The following is a 16,960-nucleotide window of genomic DNA, read 5'->3' on the forward strand; positions in this document are numbered from 1 at the left end:
TCCGCTCGATGCAATTTGAACCGAGACTCGTCCGACCATGCAACATGTTTCCAGTCATCAACAGTCCAATGGCAGCGCGGGATTAACCGAGCGGTCTAGGCGCTGCAGTCATGAACTGTGCGGCTGGTCCCGGCGGAGGTTCGAGTCCTCCCTCGGGCATGGGTGTGTGTGTGTTTGTCCTTAGGATAATTTAGGTTAAGTAGTGTGTAAGCTTAGGGACTGATGACCTTAGCAGTAAAGTCCCATAAGATTTCACACACATTTGAACATTTTTGTGAACAGTCGAATGTCGGTGTTGAGGGGACCAGGCGAGGCGTAAAGCTTTGTATCGTGCTGTCATCATGGGTACAAGAGTGGATCTTCGGCTCCGAAAGCCCATATCGATTATGTTCCGTTGAATGTTTCGCACGGTGATACTTGATGACAGCCCAAAATTGAAATATGCAGCAATTTGCGGAAGGGTTGCACTTCTGTCACGTTGAATGATTCTTTTCAGTCCTGTTCTTGCAGGATCTTTTTCCGGCCGCAGCGATGTCGGAGATTTGATGTTTTGCCTAATTCCTGATATTCACGGTACATTCGTGAAATGGTCGTACAGGAAAATGCCCACATCATAGCTACTTCGGAGATGCTGAGACCTATTGCTCCTACGACGACTATAACACCACGTTCACACTCAATTAAATCCATTGTAATAGCAGTGACCGATGTAACAACTGCGCCAGACACTTGTTGTGTCTTCTGTCTGTTTACATGTCTCTGTAGTTGAATATGCATGCCTATACTAGTTTCTTTGGCGCTTCGTACTTGTAACTGCATAGCGCCTGATGATGGCAGCACGCCGCCGAAACATGTGCTAATAAACATTCTCAGAAAGGGACGAAAGAAGAAAAATTATTTTATAAATTCATTGTAAGGCTTCTGGCAACAGCCTTGCCGCAGTGGATACACCGGTCCCCGTGAGATCACCGAAGTTAAGCGCTGTCGGGCGTGGCCTGCACTTCAATGGGTGACCATCCAGGCCGCCATGTGCTGTTGCCGTTTTTCGGGGTGCACTCAGCCTCGTGATTCCAATTGAGGAGCTACTCGACTGAATAGTAGAGTCTTCGGTCAAGAGTACCATCACAAAGGCCGGGAGTGCGGTGTGCCGACCCCACGCCCCTCCTATCCGCGTCCTCCACTGCGGATGGCGTGGCGGTAGGATGGTCCCGATGGGCCACTTGTGCCCGGACGAGGGAATAGTTTTTCTTTTTTTTTTATTTATTGTAAGGCTTCTGTTCCGTTACAGCAGACGGTACTGTACCGGCACACGGTAGGTACGAGGTACAGATGGCGGCCGTGTGTCACACGTGTTGTTGTTGTTGTTGTGGTTGGCGGCAGCCGGAGGCGGCGCTGGAGCGCGACCGGACGCGCAAGTCTGCGCTGCACTACTGCGCGGAGAACGCGACGGCGGCGTGCGCGGACGCGGTGCTGCGGGCGGCGCCGCAGCTGCTGGACTCCGCGGACGAGGACGGCTACACGCCGCTGCACCTGGCCGTCATCGCGGGCAGCGCGGCGCTCGTGCGACACCTGCTGGCCGCCGGCGCCGACGTCGACTGCCGCGACCTCGAGCAGCACTCCGTCGTCCACTGGGCCACGGGTGAGTCGCGTACATCTCTGACGTAGCGCTAGAAGGGCGGTTACAATGTCTTCACATTTCTCGTCAGAGTTCAAGGTGGCTGACAACAACAACTCGTTATTAACAGCAATAGTTGCGTGCACCACAATTGCACTATGTGCACATGCAGAAGAGAAGTGGGGGAAAAAAGGAAACGTACCTGTGTGAAGCCGTCGGTTTTACGACGACACGATAAAAGCATTCAACAAAACTTGTTACGTGAGCTTATAGTGGAGGACGTCAAGTCGTACATCAATTACTTAAAGAATGGATGAGCATACATTTCTGTTTGTGCTCAGTGAAGTGTATCCTCATATCACAAGGCACAATATTCACTTAAGAACTGCTTCACCTCCAGAAGACAGGCTCACTGTAACACTCCGATTCCGTGCTACAGGAGAGGGTTAGGTTAGGTTAGGTTAGGTTAGGTCAGGCCAGGTCAGGTCAGGTCTACAATCTTCTTAATCCATTTTTGTATTCAGGGTGCCTCACGTTGTAAAGCGCCTCATCGTCCGCAGCTCGTGGTCGTGCGGTAGTGTTCTCGCTTCCCGCGCCCGGCTTCCCGCGTTCCATTCCCGGCGGGGTCAGGGATTTTCTCTGCCTCGTGATGACTGGGTGTTGTGTGATGTCCTTAGGTTAGTTAGGTTTAAGTAGTTCTAAGTTCTAGGGGACTGATGACCTCAGATGTTAAGTCCCATATTGCTCAGAGCTATTTGAACCATTTGATCAAACTCACGAAGGCGGGTTCTGCGAGCTGGCGTTGCTTCCTATAACACAAGGTTGTCTAAAAGAATGACGTCATGCCACTCCTGTGCCTAGAGCTACTGTTGCAGCTTCTTTCTGCTGCCGCATGTGGGTAAGCCGCAGCAGTGGTCTCCATGCTGACAGCCCGTGGTACGCCAGACGTCCTCGCACTTGTCTTGCCGCGAGCGAGACGGTTTCGTGGCTCAGTGTACGTGACACGGCTGTACGGTGCCGCATGGCCAAGTGAACAACATGGCTGTCCTCTCAGACGTTCCACAGGATCGAGATCAGATGCCTGTCGGGCCATCCGCATGCAGGTTTTCAGTCGTTTCGGTAAATCCCTTAATGCAAATGCTGGGATGGTTCCTTTGAGAAAGACATGTCCAGTCTCCTCGCGCATCCTTGCGCTGCCATAGCTGCCGCCGTCGACAGGGTATTAACCATTTATAAGCTGAATCTTTTCTCTACGAAGATTTTAGACGCAAGATCTATACAAAAATATGTACCAGTTTTCAAACTTATACTTTTTACACTTGGCTTCTTTTTATGGACCAAAATAACTAACTTTTTAAATGTTCAAAATTGTAATAAATAAACTGATCATCCACTATCACACAAAATGACAACAATAATATTCAGTTGTACAGCGGACTGTAACTAACCAACCACTTGTGTGTATTTTGGCGGTCACGAGCTGTGTGCGCTGCCACGTTCACTTGTTTATGACTTTACAGTGAGGCCCAACAGCTGGCAGCACTTGTGTACGATGAACAGATCGAACATTCACAAATGTGTACATGACGGCTTCTACTGGGTAGAAATATTTCTGTTGCAGCTAAGACACATTAAAACATAATGTACACAGTTGTAGCCAGAGGTTCTGAAAGGCTTAAACCCTAAACTTATTCTATATTCTATTTGTTATTTTGAATCTCAAACAGCTTTCCTCTTACGTTCCAGATTTTGTATGGTAGATCTGGATTTACATCTTAACAACACCACTAGACAATTTACTTGTAAGGCACCACCTACAATGGGGTTACCCAGACTCCGCAAAATCTTAGAAAGTATTCGGGTATCTAATCTCCCCTCTCCATCCTTCTTTCATCTGTTGTCCATATTAAACTGTGCCCTGTCCAAGTAATTAATAAGCAAAGTTTTTAATGAAGGTTTGAGAGGTGCGAAGATTAGAATAAACTTTCAAGTTTACTTAGCTTGTCATGTTGAGATAGCTCCAGTTCTTCTTGTCTAGGGGTCTGATTCTCGAAGCTGAAAATTTAGCATTAGGTCCTCACGGTTGGTTTGAACTGAATAAATTGGAAGATTGTTCCTGCAGAACTTTTTACGTAAATATATTTTCTCCCACTTTAGCATATCACACAGTATTTTGATTTTTCACATTACAAAGCCACAATTACATTGTTCGCACCTATTATAGAAAACTACGTCCGATCACATCAGGGGCAAGTTTACGACTGTCAAGCTCTGCGGAAATAACAATATTCCCAAGGTTTTACAACCTTTCTTAACAAGTGAATTCCTACTAGTTTTGGTTACATTATTAATTTCGATTATTATGTCATAGACGAATCCAGAAATAAGCATAGTAAACAGTACAAGATTGCGTAATTAATAGCAAAAATTTTAAATGTGCAAATAACTCGTAATTTAAAACGTTTGTAAAAAAAAATTAACTCTGCCTTCAGGACGAGTACTTAACAGTTCTAATATCGAAACTAAAATATTGGCTAAAGTTTTTCCTTTTCATAAATTTTAGCTTGAAATATATATACTGTGTATAAAATTACATAAAAGTTTTGAGAAAAGCAACCGAGATAATATTGATCTGTCCAAAATTCGAAAAATAATACTGGTATCGACAACTGCTGTTGAGGAAAAGTGATGCTGGAGGAGGACGTTCCGTTACAGGCGCTGCTACGTAATGTGGAATTGACCATTGGATGTCTCAAGAGGCGGACCCGCCAGTCTAAAAGGAGGCGGAGAGTATGGCGTCGTCAGCAGAGAAGCAGTCAACAGCAGAACAGACTGATCAGCAGAGCTCAGTGACTTCGAACGTGGACTGCACATTGTATGTCATCCGAGTGAAAAAAAAACCACCAGGGTCGCCTCAACCACTCTAAAGCTGCCCAGCTCGACTGCTGGTGATGTGACTGTTAAGTGGAAACGTGAAGGAACAACCACAGCCAAACCAAAAGCAGCCAGATCTGTTGTACTGACGGACGAGGGCCTTCGAGTACTGAAATCAGCGAAAGGAGTCACTGGTGAGTTTCGGAGCACTGGCAGCTGTCAAGCCAGCAAAACGACTGTGAGTAGGACGTAAAAACAATGGGGAGTACAATGGCCGATCAGCTACTGATAAGTCACACATTTCTTTAGTCAGTGTTAAACGACACTTGTGTGGAGTGAAGACCGACACCAGTGGACAGTGTATGAGTGTACACTAGTGGTTTTCAGTGACGTACCACACTGTACCCTGTGGCAATCCAGTGGAAGCGTTTGGGTTTGGCAAGTGCCTGGTGAAAGCTACATTCCATCATGTGTAGTGCCGACAGTAAAGTACAGAGGAGGCGGTATTCCTCGTTAGGCTGTGGTCCCCTTATTGCGCTTAAGAAAACCCTAACAGAGGAAGTATACGAACACAGTTTACAGTACTGTGTACCGTGCAGTGGAAGGACAGATCGGAGACTACGCTCGTTTGTATCATCATGACAATACACATTGTCATGAAGCAGCATCTATTAGGCAATGTTTTGTGGACAATAACATCCCTGAAATGGGCTCTTAATGCCAGTAATCCCGATCTGAACCCAGTGGAACACCTTTGGGATGAATCGGAACGCTGACTTCGCTCCAGACCCGAGCGTCCAATGTCACTACCTTCTCTGGTATGAGCACTTTAGGAACAGTGGACTGGCATTCATCCACTTACAGCCAGACCTCACTGAAAGTGTAGCCATCCAAATCCAATTAATCATAAACATGAAGGGTCGACACACTCCATATTACTATCCAGTAGTAGCTGTCTGGATAGACTTGGTCAAATAGTGTGACGTTCTAGAAAGGAGTTCATCCACCTTACCCTAAACATCACAAACGAATTCACGAAAACTGGAATGGATGTAATCGTTTCGACTAGAAGAGTTATTCAACAGAAGTGTGTTCAAATTCAAATTGTTCAATGGCTCTGAGCACTATGGGACTTAACATCTGAGGTCATCAGTCCCCTAGAACTTAGAACTACTTAAACCTAACTAACGTAAGCACATCACACACATCCATGCCCGAGGCAGGATTCGAACCTGCGATCGTAGCGGCCGCGCGGTTCCAGACTGAAGCGCCTAGAACCGCTCGGCCACAACGGCCGGCCAGTAGTGTGTTCGGCTTAGTTTAACAGTGTCTCAAATGTTAAAGATAATGAAACAGTTTTCAGTGGGAAAAAAACGCTTTGAAAGCAGTCTCCGCCTATCAGCATCAAAGTATTAGACGGCTTATCAGGGTGGCTGACGAAACATGACGTGACCGCAGAGTTGCTGCTGAATTCGAGGTAATAATCTCGGACAGTGGAGCCCGAGGGGGTCATAATGGGACACGCGATGCGGCTCTGGAAGTCTCTCTGACAGTGAAAAAGCTACAAACGCTGCCCGTAATCAAAGCTGCGCTCATTATATTTACCGTTTAGCCCCACGTCATAGATTCTCGGTAAAGGCCCAGGGAGGGCAGATGGTACTTTTTCATAACAATTTTCAATAAGTAAAATTAAGTCTCTAAGAACCATCGTGAAATGCGAGCAAGTATGTCCATCGCTCAGTGATTTCTTTGCCTCAACTTCTAATTAAAGTAAAATGAAGACAGTACATCTGGTCTGGGAGGATTACGTCTATCTCAAAGCGTTTTACTTCTTTTTCTCGCGAATCGATCGGTTCGGACAACGTGAAATCAACATTTGTCGTCCTTTTTTTCGCCGAGTATCTTTCATGCGCAACGAAACAGTTTATTTTCTTGGCTCCGTCTATGTTTCTTCTTTGGTCCTTTTCTCTTCTTCCTCCAAACACCGTATTTCTGTGACTTTACAGATTACATCTGAGCCTTTTCAGTATTGTTAATACGTAAAGTTCTTTTCTGTTTGTTTGTATCAGTTGTTCTAGTAATCTTATTTTTCAAGAATGTGTAAATCTGATGGATTAACCGGTTTGAGTCCACTGTCTCTATGTGTCCCATGAGTTTGACATTGGCATACGCATTGCAACCGCGATTTTAGAATTTTTCTGTGGATTTCTGCACTGTGTTCTAGGAGATACATTCTATCGTTTACTCTTGGTCCTACTTCTCTCGTCATTTTTCGTTCTTTTGTTTCTGTTTGCTGTTTTAAAGCTTTAGTTTGTTTCTCATGGCTTTAGCCATAGTACAAATCTCAGATACCGGAGCCAAAGAATTCAATGGCAAGCAAGTCTTCCATAATCCTCTTCCCATTGCAGATCCTTTGTCTTATACACATCAATACAGATCGCAATCTGGTTCTGGTTGACCACAGTCAGTGATGGGTTAATATACCCCTATCTACTTCCTGCTCGATTAACTACGCCAATACACTCCATATTTCTGAGAGACATATTCTTCACGTTGTTGCAAAACATCATACTTGACTTTCCTAGACGTATGTGGTCCCAGTATAATGAAGACCCCGTTCACCTGGTCTCACCTCACTCCATTTTGTCTTATGATGCCGCGTGACATGCCATGTGTACATGCTTTGTGTCGTGATTAGAGAAAATCTTCGGCACTAATTCTCACTTTTCTTAACACTGTTAGAGAAACGTCAGGGTTCTTTGGACGCGTAAGAAACAACGCGTGGGAACAACTCGCAGTTAAACGATCATAACACATCCATCCCAATAAAACTAAAGGTTCTGTCGCTTATGGCAACCTATGCAGTAGCACCTGTTTCCAACTAAAATCCACTTCCCTACCTCCCTCTGATTTGTCGCCCTGCATCCCCCGCGGCCTGATAAGACGTGATCATGCATTTCACTCATTTGCTGGCACAACCACTTGTGATCCTGACCTCGTCTGCCTCTGGATGGTCTTTCGAACCTAGCAAAGTCTTCAAAGCGGCATGATTCATCACCAACTTAAACTTCATGCCATACAGGTAACACTGAAAGTATATCACACCACACACCACGCTAAATATAGCTCTTTCTGTTGTTTCATTACTTTCCACCGCTCTGTTCAACTGCCTTGACATAAAAGCAATAGGCTGTTCAAGGAAATCGACCTCTTGACTCAAAACGCACCTGAGAGCATGGTTCGACGCATCACATGACTGTATTAATTCCTTCTGGTTAGCCGGCCGGTGTGGCCAAGCGGTTCTAGGCGCTTCAGTCTGGAACCGCGCGACTACTGCGGTCGCAGGTTCGAATCCTGCCTCGGGCATGGATGTGTGTGATGTCCTTAGGTTAGTTAGGTTTAAGTAGTTCTAAGTTCTAGGAGACTGATGGCCTCAGATGTTAAGTCCCATAGTGCTCAGAGCCATTTGAACCATTTGAACCTTCTGGAAGTCTGGAAACATCAACACTGGACTTGATGTTAATGCCTGCGAATCATTTCGCAAATTTTCTATAATAGTTTGCAAGACCCAGAAAATATCGTAGCTTTTTGCTAGTTACTGGTACTGAAAAATCTCTCGCTGCGTGAACCAGTCTAGGACCAGTCCTCACGCTATCCATACTATTTACACGACCAGGATAAGTGACTTCTTCTGATGCAAAGTTACAATTCTCCATACTTTGCATTAAATGAGCTGCCTGTGACCTTTTGAATACTTCCCCTGGTTGTTGCCTATGCTCCTGCATATCTCTTGAGAAAACGATTATGTCGTCCAGACATACCAGACACTGACACGGTTTTAATCCTTTCAACACTGTGTCCACTAAATACTGGAATATTGTTGGTGCCTTTTTCAAATCAAAAGCCATTCCTCTATACTGCCAATATACCGAAGGTGCTGGAAACACTGTCTTCGCTTTGCCCCCCGGAGCCACGTCTAACATGGTATCCACTCTTCAAGCCCGTTATGGAGAAGTATCAGCAGTGCCCAAGATTGCCAATCGGTTCTGCGATGTCTAGAAGAGGGTAGGAATCCATCTTAGTCTTTCTTCACACATCAAAAAAAGTTTTGCATCGCCTCGATTCCGAGAGTTCCAGAACCTGTGCAGAAAATTGGAATGGAGATCAACTTAAACACCATTTCCGCTCTTTTTATTGCTCATGAAAACCACACATTACATGTTGTATCACCACACAGCGAGACCTTCAGAGGTGGTGGTCCAGATTGCTGTACACACCGGCACCCCTAATACCCAGTAGCACGTCCTCTTGCCTGTATTCGTCGTGGCATACTATCCACAAGTTCATCAAGGCACTGTTGGTCCAGATTTTCCCACTTCTCAACGGCGATTCGGCGTAGATTCCTTAGAGTGGTTAACGGGTCACGTCGTCCATAAACAGCCCTTTTCAATCAATCCCAGCCATGTTCGATAGGGTTCACGTTTGGAAAACATGATGGCCACTCTAGTCGAGCGGTGTCGTTATCCTGAAGGAAGTCATTCACAAGATGTGCACGATGGAGGCGCGAATTGTCGCCCATGAAGACGAATGCCTCGCCAATATGCTGCCGATATAGTTGCACTATCGGTCTGCAGCACTGGACAGCAACAATGTTGTGCATAAGTAAAAAGAAGAATTGGAGGTTTAGTTGAATGCAGTTTGGTGTGGGGCGGCTAGATCGGGTAGGTACGCAGGTATAGGAAGAACTCCAAGTCGACATCCGTTGTAGCTCGTTACGTTAATCTTAAAAATATTTCACGTAAAAGCTCGGCTCAAGGCCACACACTGAACATTGAGCAACTCAGGGCTTAAGCCCTGGATAACAAGAATTTCAGATAGAACAAACTTTCAACATTTAGTTTTAAACAAATCAATCTTCAAATTTTAATTTAAGTCGGCTGAAGGCCTTATCTTAAGCTCGGCTGAAGGCCACACACTGTACTTCAGACTAAAATGAAAATCACAATCTAAAACCAACAGAGCAGTGGTGCTCATAAGTGTTCCAAGGGTCGGCCTGAGGAGGTAGCTCCAACCTAAAGTGAGACAGGCAGCCAAGAGTAAGGTTAAATAATTGGATGACAACCTGATCCAGGGAGGGCTGCAGGATCGACCAAAAACCTAATCAATTCCCTTCCTCCCGACCAACGGCATAACAACTGAAAGTATCAGCCGAGGACGAAGATACCAGCAGCATTATGACTTCAAAGTGGGCATCTAAAAACAGCCAAGCACAATAACCACTCTAACAAAAAATTATGAACAAACAACTAAAAGGCTGTCTAACTACATGCCATGCCAGACAGCATCAGCACAGCGAGGAAAAACACACTGCCGGAAAACTGCGCTAACGACCAGGACAGGTAACTGGGGTGTAACGGCCACAAGGCAGAAAATTCCACTGGTGCACTTCACTGATAAGTAACAACCAATTTAATAGTTAAAGACCACGCATGAAGTCAGATCCAAAATTTTGCCGACTCCAACACGCCATACATCGCTGCTAGCTGTAACAGGCCAGGAAGCAACAACCAGCAATGAACGAAGAGATGTCGCAGCAGTTGAGGTTTCATAACAGGTTAACTGGTCACTCAACTTCAGTGTCCAGGTTCGTTGGGCAACGAACCTTGTAGGTCTCGCAGCTAGCGTCCCACAATTCAACCACGCGTGCACGCCGCCGGCGACTCCGGCCTGACCTCGCACCGCAGAGACTTCCTCACGGCTCTGTCCCAACCGACCGACTACTTGCAGCATGCAGACAACGTTAAAATAGCTGCTCAGTCAAAACCACACAGGCTACACACGGTTCCACGAAAACACTTCCACAAACAACTCGAACAATACTAAAACCAGTGACTGTGGAACGACAAGGACGAAACAGAAGTCGACACACACATAGAACCCAGAAGCGGTCAGCGACCAAATAGACATTGTCCGATGATACGACCGACCAAACGACCAACCAAGGTCGTCCCCACTCAAGTCATGGGTGTCATCAAAGGTCGGGCGAGTCATGACTGTTCGGACCTCACTGCTGCTCTCTCCCGACTCAACTCCCAACACACGAGGACCCAGAAATACTAGCGGTCGCTGCAAAGATAGTACGACAGTGTTCTTATCGCTAAGCGCTGCTGCTGCCACTCACGGGCAGGCAAACCAGCAACTTAGTGACGCCAGTAAATCGAATAAGAAACGGGACAGCAGTACCGCAAAGACAACATGTCAAGTAATAAATGGCGGGAACATGAGCCGTCCATGGCTCATCCAGACTAGCCTGGACATGCAAAAAAGAAGCGAGCAGAAGACTTTACTTTATACATGTAGGTACAGAAAATTTAATAAAATGTTTTTGTTTACTTATTAAAACGTGACTACAGTTTACATTTTACGTTTGCATGCAGTAATGTTCGTCTAGTATAATTTTGACGGATGATGAATGGAATGTCTGTTCTAACGGCAAAAGTACGTCTTTGTGTCATATAACAACAGTTTAATAATTTTCGGATTTTTTACTTTACTTGTATTGTGAAACCTTGTTTCTTGCTTACATCACTGGGGACTACTCGATGAGTGAGTTTGCGAGTATCGAAATATGTGACGTAAATGGCCGAATCTTTTGACTGCATTGACTTAGGAGCTTAAATGTTTTACACTGCCAAGGTACCCTAGACTTTGCTATGTGACATAAGGTTGAACTTGATACGCCAACCTGTTCAAGAGGGAAAGGGGTCATAAAAGATGGAAAAATGTTCTTTTCGTGTGATGCAACTGCACATTAACAACGTTCGGATCTTTTGTTTTAGTTGTGCTATGAAACTGGGCTCCAGGTCAACGGCAAGTACCCTACAGCCTTTGACGAGTGGGTTGCCGAGTAACAAAATAAATTGATTACGTACAGTTAGAAGCTTAAAATGGTTCCAGGACCATACTCCTTAGAATGTGACACAAATTTGAATTTGATTCGCCAAACAGTTCAAGAGAACAGGGCGGTCTTAACAGACGGACAGTCAGACAGACTGATGAAAAATGACAAAAAATATGTTTTCGTCTAATGTAACTACAAATCAACACTTTCAGAATTTTTTCCTTTATTTTTACTGTGAAATCTTGCTTTTTGCTAAATTTCATCATTCTAGGTCAACGGGAAGTACCCTACAGGCTTTGATGAGCGAGATTTCCAATATAAAAATACCTGACATAAATGCCCATATCTTTTGATTGCACTGACTTAAAAGCTTAATGTCCTAACAATACCAAGGGACCACAGACCTTAATATGTGACGTAGATTTGAACTTGATACGTACCCGGTCCTGAGAGAAATGATTCTTAACAGTCGGGCAGGCAGATAGATTGACGGACAGACAGATGCACGACAAATCGATCCTGTACGGCTTCCATTCTCCAGATTGAGGCACGGAACCCTAAAGGTGGAAGACTTTAATAGAGCAAGTTTGAAAATAGGCTTGAAAATCATAATTAGTCAAAAGTAACGTGTAACTAACACATCCAGAAGTAAATAGTACGAATTAACAGTGAGGTTACAGAATCATATGATATATTTTTGTACTTAGGACAGTTGAAGACAACTCCGGGTTGTACGGCACGAGAAATAAACATAAAACTAGATGTGGCGTGGTAGGCGGTAGGTAAACTAAATAGCGGCTTCAGAACTAAACAACCCATGTTCCTGAAAAGGACCCTTTACACTAATTTTGACTTAATGGCAGTGGAAGAAAAGAACAACGTTCGAAAACTTTTGGTTACTCTGCCCATGACAGAGAAGCGCACTTTGGAAAGAAGTAGAAGAAACAAGAAATGAAAGAAATACACCACGGAAAAGATTGGAGATTAACACGTAACTGCGACTGTAATGAATGTAGTATGTAGATATGGAGGTTAGCAGTAAATGGGACGTGATATCTAAAACTAGTTTGCAGACGCCAGCCTATAGATTACGATAAATTGCAGCAAGCAGGCAGTCCCCATTTGCATGACTGCTGTGGCGCTAGTCTGGTTTCCAAATTGGTTCCTGCGCCATCACGTAGCCCTCTTAACTGTTTCTGAGTAGCCCCGCTGCCCTTGGGAATTTTGCTTCATCATCCTGCAGACCACTAATTCATACTTAGAGCCGCATTTTAACGCAAGTTCGTTTATTTCTTGGCGTTCTCAATAATCCCTACGTCGTATGTTGCTCTTCTGCACGCTCCATTTATCTGTCTTGAACACCTCTCCACACAGTGCGACAACCTCCTTGTTTTTTCAAGTTAGTGTGTGCTGAGTGGTCCTCTCCTCGACACTTTGATATTTTTTACTTCTGTACTTGTTACATTAGCTTTATATTTACTGCATGAGAAGGAAATCAAAAACAGAATAGGAGGAGCAACCAAAAGAAACTGATTATGTGATGGTATCACATTGATTAGAATACCTAGTCAGATTTACAGACAACGTAACAGTACCAGCCTATTCATCAGTGTAGAGTTGGACCTTCTACGGCCAGGATCTGTACACTGATTCGATTGGGACGGGTGCCATAGTGTCATTTCGTCCTCTCCTGAGAAAAGCTGGCCCACAACTGTAGTAACTCGACCTTGTTATCCTGCATACTGGTACCGCCGCTGGTCCCCAGACATGTTCTGGGCATCCTGCTGGCTACAGGAGTACCTATCACTCTGACAGTGCATACAAACACGTGCCGTGTGTGGACGAGCATTATCCTGTTGGGAAATGGCACCGCGATACCGTTGCATTAGCCCTGAGGCATGAGGACGCAGGCTCGCCGTGTTGTATTGTTGTGCCCTTCAGTCTCTGACCAGCCCTGACCTGAAGTCATCCCCGATCGCTTCTGACACCACGACGTCAGGGGTGTCAGCGCTCTGGCTCACCAAACGTTGCAAGAATGGGTCCTCTCTCCCGCTCGCCGTTATACCCGTCGACAATAGTCATCCGGCGTAGTGCAGAAACCTGATTTATAACTGAACGAAATGCGGCGTCATATACATCTTGTGGTGTGCGTACTGTAAGACCCTCGGTACACACACCATCAGATTATTTGACTTGTCGCTCTAACGAAGTAGGCGAGTGTCAGCAATATGTCTCGTGGTCTTATCGTGGCGTGTTTATCTTCTGCCATTAGGTCAGACGATAGAAATGCCACTTCCATGCTTAGAGTAGCAGATTGACGATGACCAACTTCAAACAGAACTTGATTAATTTTAAGACACATTTATTAAAATAATAAAAAGCATAGACATTACTTAACTTGATTCTGGATGCTGTTTACAATTGACAATCTGAAGTTCCTTTGGTCTTGGTACGTTAATCTTATTCTGACATATCTCTGATACTTGATAAAGTGTCTATACATTTCTCTTCATGGCTATGTACAGGAATATGATAATCGTATTAGGCGCAGACTGAAACTTGACTGTAGACTGCTACAGACTAATGTAGACTGGTACAGACTGGTGCAGATAAATGCAGACTGAATAATCGGAGGTCTGTACACTTGTTATAATACCTCGCGCGTTCATGTATCACTGCGCGAGTGTGATCCGCGAGGAGAAAAGGTTCTACGTTAGCAGCAATGTCATTGGCTGCGTGACATATTAATACGGGGATCGGCGGGAGCAGAATTTGGTCCGTCTTTATGGCAGCGACATCTCGTAGTGCGGAGACGGACGAGCGCTGCGCCTGCTCTGTTGTGCTTAGCGGGGCGCGCTCTATTGGGAACGTTGTGTACGCGCTGATTACGCGGAGCTATGTACACAACACATCTACACCTGCATCATACTCCGCAAGCACATACTGACTGGGTATTTCTGGTACCACTAATTGATCCCCCCCTCCCCCCCCCTTACTCTGTTCCATTAGCGAATGGCGAGAGGGAATCATGATTATCGGTAAGCCTCTGTACTGACTCTTAATTCCTCGAAACTTTCCTTCGTTGTGATTATGCGAGATGTATTCAGGAGGAAGTAATATCTTGTCTGACACTTCCCGGAAAGTGCTGTCTCGAAGTTCCAGTAGTAAACCTCTCCGTGATGCACTGCACCTCTCGTGTAACGTCTGCATACGGAGTTTTTGGTCTTCTCGGTAACGCCCTCGTGCCGACTAAACGATCCCGTGACGAAACGCGCCGCTCTTCGTTGGATCTTCTCTATTTCTTCTATCAGTCCTACCTGGTAGGGAGACATGAACAATACTGTGTAATCGGCCGGACAATCGCCTTATAAATCACTTCCTTCGTGGATGAGTTACATTTACTTAAGATTCTTCCACTGATTTTCCTACTGTGTGTTTTATGTGGTCATTCCAATTAATATCGTTCAGGATAGGAAATGAGACACTTAAAGTAGTAAAGGAGTTTTGCTATTTGGGGAGCAAAATAACTGATGATGGTCGAAGTAGAGAGGATATCAAATGTAGACTGGCAAGCGTTTCTGAAGAAGAGGAATTTGTTAACATCGAGTATAGATTTAAGTGCCAGGAAATCGTTTCTGAAAGTATTTGTATGGAGTGTAGCCATGTATGGAAGTGAAACATGGACGGTAAATAGTTTGGACAAGAAGAGAATAGAAGCTTTCGAAATGTGGTGCTACAGAAGAATGCTGAAGATTAGATCATATAACTAATGAGGACGTATTGAATAGGACTGGAGAGAAGAGAAGTTTGTGGCACAACTTGACCAGAAGAAGGGATTGGTTCATAGGACATGTTCTGAGGCATCAAGGGATCACCAATTTAGTATTGGAGGGCAGCGTGGAGGGTAAAAATCGTAGAGGGACACCAAGGGATGAATACACTAAGCAGATTCAGAAGGATGTAGCTTGCAGTAAGTACTGGGAGATGAAGAAGCTTGCACAGGATAGAGTAGCATGGAGAGCTGCATCAAACCAGTCTCAGGACTGAAGACTACAACAACAACAGCTGCAGATATTTTACGTTAGATACTGTTTCCATCATTTACATTCAGAGTCAACTGCCAGAGCCTGGACCATTCATCAGTTCTCTGGAGGTCATTCCGCAAATCACTACTATTTTCTGGCACTGTGACTTTGTTGTAGACAAACGCGTCATCGGAGAACAGCGTTAAAGAGTATCCGATGCGTTCTACTACAGCGTTTCCATATATATTGTATACAGTAACGGTCCTGTCGCACTTCCTTGGGATACTCCCGAAATTACCTTTACGTCCGTCGATCTTGTTCCATTACGAGCGATGTGTTGAGTTCTATTTGCACGGAAGTCTTGAACCCAGTCGCAAATCTGCTCCCAGAGTCGATAAGCTCGCATCTTTTTTTGACTAAATGGCAACACCGGACAGAGTCAGATTCCTTCCTGGAGTCGAGGAAAGGACATCAGCCTCAGCGCCGTTGTCTGCTGCGTCGTGGATCTCACCGGGAAACAAGACGACCTGAGCTTTACAGGATGTCTGTTTGCGCAATCCATGTTCACTTTAGTCGAAGACATTTCCGTTCTCGAAAAAACGGCATAATTATTGAGCATAAAACATTTTCCGCATTTCTATAACGGATTAACGTCAACGGTATAGGCCTGTAATTGTGTTCATCTGTCCTGCGGTCCTCCTTGTAAACGGGAATGACCTGCGCTTTTTACCAGTGGCTACGTACCCTTCGTTGTTCCAGCGATCTGCAATAGACTGCTGCTAAAAGAACAAGTTGTTTCGCATAATCTTTATAGAATCTTAAAGGCATCTCATGTGGGCCTGATGTATTTGCACTATTAACCGATTGCACTTGCTTTTCCATTCCGCGATCGGTTATCTCAGTATCTGCCACTTCGAAGTTCGTACGATGATTGAAAGGAGGTACCGTGCTGCTATCTTCCGTAGCGACACAGGTTCACCTTATATCTGTTGTCTTCCGTTTCTGTGTCCGTGTGGCCTCGGGAGTGACTGAATAGTTGATGTATAAACGCTTACTGATTTTACATAAGACCAAAACATCTTACGGTTTTTTCTCAGATCGATTGACAAAATTTTACTTTCAAAGTCAATGAACGCTTCTCTCATTGCTGTCCTTATGCTCATTCCCACTACGTTCAGCTTTTGTTCGTCAGCTAGGTTTAGACTTCTCTTGAATCTGAGATGATGGTCTCTTTGTTTATGCAGCAGTTTTTTTTTCTTTTTCGTGGGTTCTATACCGTGATGTAGGTTAAGATCCTATGTATCACACGCTGCAGCCATTCACTCTGGTGAGGCCTCCTTTGCGAATAATTGATGAAAAACATTGGGAATTTGTGTGACACTCAATAGAATAAAAAATGTTACATTCTGTAGTCTGGTTGCGTGGTGTGATAGGTAGGGTAGCAGCGTCACAGGCGGGATGTTGTGGGTTCAAATTTTGTCATACGCTAAGAATATTCTTTTACTTTTAAGTCTTTATTGAAATTACTTTGAATATCATTTTTAT

The 16,960-nt window shown here is 44.7% G+C and overlaps 1 pseudogene; it reads left to right on the forward strand.

The window, feature by feature from the left end:
• Window positions 1-923: 923 nt before the first annotated feature.
• LOC124555433 lies at window positions 924-1,041 on the forward strand (annotated as a pseudogene).
• The last annotated feature ends 15,919 nt before the right edge of the window (window positions 1,042-16,960 follow it).

The sequence above is a fragment of the Schistocerca americana genome, chromosome 1 (assembly GCF_021461395.2).
Source record: "Schistocerca americana isolate TAMUIC-IGC-003095 chromosome 1, iqSchAmer2.1, whole genome shotgun sequence".
NCBI lineage: Eukaryota > Metazoa > Arthropoda > Insecta > Orthoptera > Acrididae > Schistocerca > Schistocerca americana.